This window comes from Papaver somniferum, chromosome 9, assembly GCF_003573695.1.
Source record: "Papaver somniferum cultivar HN1 chromosome 9, ASM357369v1, whole genome shotgun sequence".
Taxonomy (NCBI): Eukaryota; Viridiplantae; Streptophyta; class Magnoliopsida; order Ranunculales; family Papaveraceae; genus Papaver; species Papaver somniferum.
This window is the reverse complement of record NC_039366.1, coordinates 58,289,918-58,296,826: the sequence shown is the minus strand read 5'-3', so window position 1 is coordinate 58,296,826 and position 6,909 is coordinate 58,289,918. Positions and strand designations below refer to the sequence as shown.

The following is a 6,909-nucleotide window of genomic DNA, read 5'->3' as shown; positions in this document are numbered from 1 at the left end:
TTTTTTTTTTTTTTTTTTTTTTTTTTTTTTGAACATGAATTTCTTCACTAAAGAAAACCTAAACATCATGAATTCTCTAAGATTACCTAACTCTCTTCCTCTCCTCTCTCCCTCTCACCTCGCTCTGATACCATGTTAAGGATCGAGCAAGAGAGAGGAGAGCATAAACGCGGAAGCATAAAAGACTACATTGATAATAATTCTGGTGTATTAATTCTCATGGCTTAACAACCAATTTATATTGGTCACAAACTTGTCGACCACTCAAACTACTTTCCTAACTAAGATCAAACTCTAAACATAGACATATCTCCTAAATATAGACTCTCATATATATTATTTCCTAATATGAACGTTGTCGAGGATCCATAGGCCTTCGACGAATACGTTCCACAGGGAAAGTTGTACTTTTGATGGACATAGAATTTCCAATGAAACAATGTTGGTGGTGGTGGTTTTCGATGCAATTGATCCGATGTGCTAGCCATGAAAAATAATTCACTTGTTGAGGTGTGAAGGCCCAACAGAACTTGTTGTTTTCCTACTTGATTCATGGTGAATCTTTGAGTTGACTTGAAAAACCAAAATAACATAAAGGAAAACTGAAAATAAAATCACAGGACAAAGAATAAATTATTAAGAAATATTGGTTTTCTGAATGCATAAGCGCATATATTGATGTACAACCTATGTGCAAAAGATCTAAACATTATCAAGAGTAAGGTTGCACAAGAACCGGTCAAGAAGACTTGTACCGGCCTGGAACCGAAAATACCGGACCGAAACCGAACCGGAACCGGTATAGCCGGTACAGGGACTAGGACAGAAGATTAAGAACCGGGATAGTACAGGTACATGGACCGGTTCTATCCTATTCCCGGCCTGTACCGGACTAGAAGTACCGGTTCATCTAGGGCCCTTGATATGATATATCCTATCCGTTAATCTAAACTTATATCTAATCCAAGCTGGTCAATTTTAGGTTAAAATCCATCCCTGTATATCTCACGTTCACTTCGTCTTTGCTCCTCCTTCTTCTTCACTGGACGAAGAGAACATCACAGTGCACTTCACGTAAATGGTTGTTAACATCGTCTTTGCTCCTCCTTCTTCTTCAGTTGCTATTCTTTTTCAGTTGTTAACATCACGCAAATGATTTTGGGTAGAATAACTATAGAGATAAATTAAGTTAGGGTTCACGTTCAATTGATTTTTAAGAAATTAGGTTTTGTGGTTGTTTAATTGGGGGTTTTAGTTGATGAATTATAGAGAAATTGCGGGACATGGAGAAGATAAGGTGGTCCAATTAGTCAGGATCGAATGGTGCTGCTTCACGAATTATTGATAAATCGATTTCTCTTCTTCATGTTCTTCAATTGTGTATCAATTTGTTGGAATTTCACAAATAATTGATGGAACAATTTAGAGGTTTGTTCAAATTTGGTGTTACTTTAAGTTAATTGAAATAGGTTTAAGCATTGGGTGATGTTTGGTCTTGTATTTTGTTAATTTTGTTTGCTTAATTTTGAATTTTAGGGCTAGAGGAGTATATGAATGAATGATGAATCAGTAGATAGATGGTTGTAACAATACAAGGAGACAAGTTAGAGAAGATGTTGATGTAAATGAGTATGTGAATGAATTAAAATGTGATAACGATTCATGAATCATGAAGGTTTCGCGAATGGGTGTATTTTTCTCAGATTCAAATGGATTTGTTTTTCACTTTTTCTATATGTTTCGAAACTTTTTTTTTGTTTTTTTGTAATAGGTAATAAACCCGGTACCGGACTGGAATCTCCGGTAAAGGTCCAGGTACCAGTACCTCATTTCAACACCAGGTACAGGGATCGGTTTCATAGGAGAACCGGACTGAACCGACCCTTGTGCAGCCTTAATCACTGTTATAAAAAAAGGTGCACTTTGTGTCCTTGATCAAAGAGTCAAAGAGTGGACAGGATTTACCAGGGAGGGTAATCCGGCGGCCCAGGTAAGACGGATCGAGTTTGACTTCGACGACTGGGAATGATCGGCTATGTTTCGTGTGGGTCGACAGAAGTAGGACGGGGTGACATATTTGGTTCACATAAAACGTTCTCTCTTTTTTTGCTGCTACACTTATTCTTCTATCTCGCAGAAACTCTAGATTTTTGAGAATATTTCGTTCATGCGGTCTGTGCGCTTGATGTTTTCCGAAGATTCAGGAGGCAAGGTTTAATCAAAAATACGATGCAGAGGATAGGAATTAGAAGGTAAATATGTTGAAACCCTATAATTTTTAAATCTTTATTTATTTAATTTTTGTCTTTCTGATTGATGTTGCTTGAAGTTTGCTGGAAATTTAAGAGGCAGAAGTTGATAACACTGATTTAATTTTTCTGAACTATCTATTTGTGTTGAGTTACTGATGCCCCATATACTCTTCATATTGATTTCCAATTGTTGTTTCCAGGAAATTTACGAGGCAAAGATTTATCACAGAGAAGTGTTTCACCAAATTCGAACTTCTGTCTCAATTTGAAATTGAAATCGAAATCGAAATATTACGTCCTGAATTTGTTTTAGGGTTTTTGTTTATTTTTCCGGGTTTGGTTGGGGCTATTTAAATTGACTAATGGAAAACCTAGAGCAGAGAGACAACGAATCGCCCAGGACCTATTTTTGAGAAAGATGTTGTTAAAGAATGTATTTGTAATCGTGAATTGATTCATTAATTGTATAAAGTTTGATTTTAACTATGATTGTATAGCAGATGTCCGTGATTTTAAAGTTCGAACTATTGAAATCACTTGAATTTATTTTAAGGATCTAACTAAGGTTTATTTGATGTGAATGCTACAGCTATATCGATTGGTCATAGGTGCGATGGGGGATTTGGTAGATGGTCATAATTGGTTTATGTGGAAAAAGCTAAAGGGAGACAGTGTAGATCATAAAGCTGCTTTTCCTCTATTACCATGCCTGATCTCACCACATTAGCCTTAATAGAAGCAGATACCATAATGTGATATTGTGTTAATAGTGTTCCAGGATATATTCGAGTTTATTGTGATATTGTTTTTGGCTTGATTATTACAGGTACAGACTCTGCAGCAGGGCGATGAAATGTTACACCATTATCCATAATCAAGGATGAAGACAACTTTTTGCTGGATTTAGCTCTTAACTCAATGAAGGTAATGCTTTACTTAGCTACACAACATTATCTAGATAATTCACGGATGTGTAAATTGATGGGGTTTATTCAATCTCCTTAGCTAAGTGGGTGACTTTTTTGAGTGAATTATTTTGATAAGTGGTTTGCACCTTTGATATGCACTGTTAATCAATCCTCAGATTTATATTTCCATGTACGAATATGTGCATGCAATCTTGATTGCGTTCTAGCATGGTAGAGTTCCATCTTATTGACACGGTTAAGAACGCCTGTCATTTGGAGTTTGCATATCCAAAAATTTTCATGCCCATATTGTTTGTAGTAGCAAATGATGGTCAGCGTCATAGATGTTCAATCCTCGCTTGCGTCTCTACAATCTTTATTTTATTAACATGATTTGTTCTCATGTCAGGAGAGTAAAACAATACTTTTTGGTGGCGCTATTCTCAAGTGTTCCCATGCATTAGAGTTGGTAGTAGTTACTAGGGAAATTTGATTTAGCAGCCACAACATGTTCAACACATGGTGCAAGATGAGCTATATAGAAACATTTGGGTTTAGGTGTTTTCTAAGTACCATGTGGATTTGTTCACCTTAACGTATGCAAGAATCAATTCATTTGCACAGAATGACTAATCAATTCATTTGTTTGGGTTCAACTATCTTCAAATTAAGATCTCTGTTAAGGGAACTATTTAGGGCAATCGTCAAAGTCGTGCTAATTTATCTTTGTGGTCTTAAGTAACCAGATCCAAAAATTCTAAATTTTGTTGTTTCGCTGACCCCTTAATATTTTTTGTTCTTTCCTTGGTTTGGTTTTATCATTTTTCAGTGTATTTATGTTTTTGACTTCCGCCTCACTCGGCTCACTGAGAAAAAATTTGCTGAATGAATTTTTGGTTCCAAATTTCAGCAACATTATTCACAATGTTGTAATATCATCATTAACAATAGTTAATATCATTTTTAATTATACATTTCATTCTTGGTTGCTAAATATTTCGCTTTTGTTTAATTTTATTGCTAGATCATATCAGAATTCTAAAATCTTCATGATCTTGCCGCACACATTCAGCCTAAAGGTAATTTTCTTCCCTGTAAGAGTGTGAATTTTACTGTCGCCAATTGGTTTCTGATAATCCGTTCGAGTTCTTCGTATCTAATTTGATGTCACAACAACAATATCTCAAATATGAATTTTGGTTTAGGAACTTCATATTTATGTGATTCAATTTATTACTTCTGTTATGTCGTTGTCATGTTTTTCCACCGTGTAAGTTGAATCCTTGATTTCTGTACATAGGTTCTTCAATTGTTGATTAGGTATTGACAAGTCTGCCAGGTGAAGCACACCAAAAAGGTAAGATTATTTTGTGATAACTATTTGATTTTTTTTTATGCAGAATAAATCTTTTTGGTTTTTGGTACTATGTACTATGTTTTTAGGTTTTTGATTTGTTTTTGTTCATGGGTTATTTTTGCAGGTTGGCGTCTATTATGTAATATTCTGAGAATTGAGGTGATTTTATTCTAGCTTAATCTTATTTTGATTATTGGTTATTTTTTTTAAGTTCTTTTCTTTCTAAGAGGTGGAATAGAATAACCCGGTCGAAGCGTAATGACCATACGTTCGCTATCAATCGCCTTGAACCTTATCTTCCTTGTTTCATTCCTTTGAGGGACTGGGTCAATGTCCCGAAAGTAGCCGTCGTCCTTTTGTAGAATGATGGGCTCTTAGGAGTAGAAGTGGGCATGAATGGAGCTTAGCTTCTAGGACTGTGTTGACTGAAGCTCTCTTTCTCCATCTAATCTTCATTTGCTGTCTCCCTACAAAAGAATTTTACATATAAAAAAAGTAATAATTTTTGTGAATCTATTCCAAGTTGAAGGAAGAATCGATATTCAGTAATCAAACCATTCACTCCATAGTCTGATATATCTTTTGACGAACTTATTAAGCGGACGAGAATAAAGATAGAGTCCCGTTATACATGTCAATATCAATACAGACAACAATGAAATCCTTGGTTATTTTGTTTCTAAGAACTAATGTGATAATATAAGACCCAGGATGCAGATGATCAAGATTGTATTCTCAAAATTCTGGAGTCCTTTCTTTTTCCTTTTTAAGTGCAATGTTAAATTTCTTCCGGGCTTAATTATAGGACTGATGTTGTGTCATTTATATACATTTGAATTACCATGGCGTTAAGGCCTTGGTTTTAGGTTAGACTACAACGTATCTTGCCTTCATATATGTTAATTAGGTAATAATAAATGGTTTATTCATTGTTATCTATCCTACACCGATGATCTTGACTTCCTTTTTTCTTCTTTGTTTGGCTTATTTTCCGTTTAGATGAAGAAGAGCGAAGTAAACAACTGTTGCACCCAGGGAAGAGAAAAAGCATTGCATTGTTCCCCTAAGAACAATTGACAATCTTACTTAGGGTATTCTGATCAAGTATCTTTATCAGATTCTGCTTATACTGCTGCTTACTGAGCATGAAAGAGAACTTGGTGAAACAAATGAAAATAGTTAAAAACTGCAACAAACTTGCAAGAGCTTCTGGATAGTATTGCAGAAGTTATTTATTCTTTTACTGTTTGTTCTGCTTGAGGTTATTGATGATATTTTATTACCAAAGCAAGTTTTCAATGCATAGTCTATCGGCATATAAAACATAACAATGTTGACTGCTTAACTTTGTGGGGGTATACTAATGATGTCACATTGCAAACAGATGGACGGAGGTGGTTATCTTAGACAAATGATATAATTAGTATCCCAGTAGCATTTCTATGGTACTGCAAAGGTTGATGCAGTCAAAGTAAGATAATTCTATCCCTAGATATTTCCGTTGACTTTATCTTATCGAGTTTTGTGAGTCTGGTTTTGTACGATCTATTTCAACTTTGTGGGGTTGGCATATTATTTTTTTCCATGGTTTATAACAATGATTTTGTTAGCATCAATGATTCTGACATCTTTGTAGTGGTGAATGAGTTCAATTCTACCATAAAATTATGGGTATTGGTAGTTGAGTTGCTAGCATCGTCTCTGTATATGATAACAATGGATGCTACCTATATTTGGCATCTTTGCTTAATGGGAAAATCGCTCATTGGCCTGATTATAGAATATGTCCAAGACTCCCAGCAGGTTAGTGGTATCCGTCTAATATAACTGCCTATAATCCCACGAACAATTCTGAAGCACGAGAAGGGTTACGGTTTTGTTAGCGGCTGAAGGGTTTTTATGTATGATATCAATGCGTAACATAGGTTTCACTAAGGAGCTAGAGGATGGCTGCAGATATGATGATGGAGGTTTAGAAAGGGAGACAGAAGCAAACTTAAGACCATAATGTTGAGGTTAAATGTGTATAAAGCAGGGTGTTAGGTACATTCTCTTCTTGTTGTCTTAGCTCAGATGGCAGAGCGCATGGCTTTAACCATGTAGTTGTGGGTTCGACTCCCACAGATGGCGTAGTTATTTGAGTAAACCAGAACTTTACATGCTTCAGATACCAGTATATAGTGCGGCATAGGTGTACATGTAAAAAACCTTTTATCTCTATACATTGTTTTCTATCAATCAGATACTAATACTGTTTTCTCAGCACTTTCCTTTAGAGGAGAATATGTTGATAGTCGGACATCATTTAATCGTTATAGTACTCCGAGTTGATTCTTTTTTACCCATTTTCTCTATTGTAGAACAATCTGATGCAATGGCATACTTCTTTTTG

At 35.4% G+C, this 6,909-nt stretch overlaps 1 long non-coding RNA gene across 3 annotated transcripts; it reads left to right on the top strand.

Annotated features, from left to right (window-relative positions):
* Positions 1–1,002: 1,002 nt before the first annotated feature.
* On the top strand, positions 1,003–5,758 carry LOC113313897. Of its 3 annotated transcripts, none has more exons than XR_003342116.1 (7): positions 1,003–1,428; positions 1,537–2,252; positions 2,842–3,176; positions 4,185–4,239; positions 4,461–4,517; positions 4,642–4,676; positions 5,517–5,758. It is a non-coding gene; the product is annotated as an uncharacterized LOC113313897 (long non-coding RNA). The 3 variants fall into 3 exon arrangements; XR_003342115.1 differs by having other exon boundaries at positions 1,003–1,629; positions 1,772–2,252; XR_003342114.1 differs by having other exon boundaries at positions 1,003–2,252.
* The last annotated feature ends 1,151 nt before the right edge of the window (positions 5,759–6,909 follow it).